This window comes from Schistocerca cancellata, unplaced genomic scaffold (assembly GCF_023864275.1).
Source record: "Schistocerca cancellata isolate TAMUIC-IGC-003103 unplaced genomic scaffold, iqSchCanc2.1 HiC_scaffold_509, whole genome shotgun sequence".
Lineage (NCBI taxonomy): Eukaryota > Metazoa > Arthropoda > Insecta > Orthoptera > Acrididae > Schistocerca > Schistocerca cancellata.
The window spans coordinates 37501-40000 of record NW_026046523.1 but is presented as its reverse complement, the minus strand read 5'-3'; positions in this window follow the sequence as shown (position 1 = coordinate 40000).

Below are 2500 nucleotides of genomic sequence, written 5' to 3'. Positions count from 1 at the left end.
TAACCTATGTCACCTTAACCTAACCTATGTCACCTTAACCTAACCTATGTCACCTTAACCTAACCTATGTCACCTTAACCTAACCTATGTCACCTTAACCTAACCTATGTCACCTTAACCTAACCTATGTCACCTTAACCTAACCTGTGTTGCACCTTAACCTACCTCAATTTGCACCGCAATGTAACTCAATTTGCACCGCAATGTAACTCAATTTGCACCGCAATGTAACTCAATTTGCACCGCAATGTAACTCAATTTGCACCGCAATGTAACTCAATTTGCACCGCAATGTAACGCAATTTGCACCGCAATGTAACGCAATTTGCACCGCAATGTAACGCAATTTGCACCGCAATGTAACGCAATTTGCACCGCAATGTAACGCAATTTGTACCGCAATCTACCCCCATGTTGTGCCTTAACCTAACCCACGTTGTGCCTTAACCTAACCCACGTTGTGCCTTAACCTAACCCACGTTGTGGCTTAACCTAACCCACGTTGTGGCTTAACCTAACCCACGTTGTGGCTTAACCTAACCCACGTTGTGGCTTAACCTAACCCACGTTGTGGCTTAACCTAACCCACGTTGTGGCTTAACCTAACCCACGTTGTGGCTTAACCTAACCCACGTTGTGGCTTAACCTAACCCACGTTGTGGCTTAACCTAACCCACGTTGTGGCTTAACCTAACCCACGTTGTGGCTTAACCTAACCCACGTTGTGGCTTAACCTAACCCACGTTGTGGCTTAACCTAACCCACGTTGTGGCTTAACCTAACCCACGTTGTGGCTTAACCTAACCCACGTTGTGGCTTAACCTAACCCACGTTGTGGCTTAACCTAACCCACGTTGTGGCTTAACCTAACCCACGTTGTGCCTTAACCTAACCCACGTTGTGCCTTAACCTAACCCACGTTGTGCCTTAACCTAACCCACGTTGTGCCTTAACCTAACCCACGTTGTGCCTTAACCTAACCCACGTTGTGGCTTAACCTAACCCACGTTGTGGCTTAACCTAACCCACGTTGTGGCTTAACCTAACCCACGTTGTGGCTTAACCTAACCCACGTTGTGGCTTAACCTAACCCACGTTGTGGCTTAACCTAACCCACGTTGTGGCTTAACCTAACCCACGTTGTGCCTTAACCTAACCCACGTTGTGCCTTAACCTAACCCACGTTGTGCCTTAACCTAACCCACGTTGTGCCTTAACCTAACCCACGTTGTGCCTTAACCTAACCCACGTTGTGCCTTAACCTAACCCACGTTGTGCCTTAACCTAACCCACGTTGTGCCTTAACCTAACCCACGTTGTGCCTTAACCTAACCCACGTTGTGCCTTACCCTGCTCTGTAATTGGCATATGACACGTTACATTAATGTATTGTTGTCCAACCGCAACCGGCTCAGAATGTTGTGTACACAGCTATGTGTCATCTCCCCATAACAGCTGCATTGCAGTGTGGTACGCCATAGAGACGTGTGGGAGTAATGGACGCAGTGGATGGCGATCAGCATGAGCCGTCTGTTCATGTAGTGGCGCGTGTATGCAGACGTAGTAGTCTCTTCTCACACAATGTGATAGCACGGTGCCCCGCGTTCCACATCTGCGACATGCTACAGAGGCCGGTTGACAGTTGGTCGCGCAATGGAGATCGCATATGTACGGGGGCACCTTCCACGTGCCCTCTAGTCGGGCACATTTTGTTGCGTGGATGTGAGCGAATGTAGTGTGTCTTGACACCTGACAGGCAGGCATGCAATAATAGTTGACTTTGCAAACGGGGATGGACGTGTACGTTTACTGGTGACGTTACGCAAATGAACAACTGGTAACCCGTTGTGGTGCGGTTGATCTTGCTGGAGGTACATCTGTGAGGGCAACGATCGGTACAGCTACGAAGCGGTCCCCACCATACCAACGAACGTGAATGTGAATCTGGGTGTGAAGCGATACGCGGCTGTGGGTGGGTGGGACTGTCCCCGGCCGGTGAGGGGGGGCCGCCCGGCGTGCTGGCCGCGCGGTGCGTGGGCGCACGCGCTACAGCCGGCTGGTGGGGGCGCCCAGTGGCAGGCGCGCCGGCCGACGGACGCGGCAGGCGGCGCAGCTGCGCGCCGGGGCACCCTGCGCGCGGCGCCGTGCAGCCAAAGTGGGTCCTCGCGGACCCGGTGCGAAGCGCGGTGGACATCTGCAGTGTGCTGGTCCGATTGAGGACTGTGTGCGTTGAGGATGCGCCGCCGCCCGGCACTCGGCGCCGCGACGCCGTCTGCTGCTCGGTCGCCCCAGCGGTTCTCGCTGGTGGTTTGTATCGCAGTTGTGCGGACGTGTTGGCACGTGCGCTGTGCTGGGAGAGTTCGCTTCGGCACCCACGTGGGGCCTTTGCCCTTCTGTGGCGCTGGCGTTGGAGCTGCCGGTCACCGTAGGTGGCGCGTGTTGTCTCCCGCCGGCAATGCCACGACAGCACGCTCCCGGGCCTCTGTCGGCAGCGGCAAGC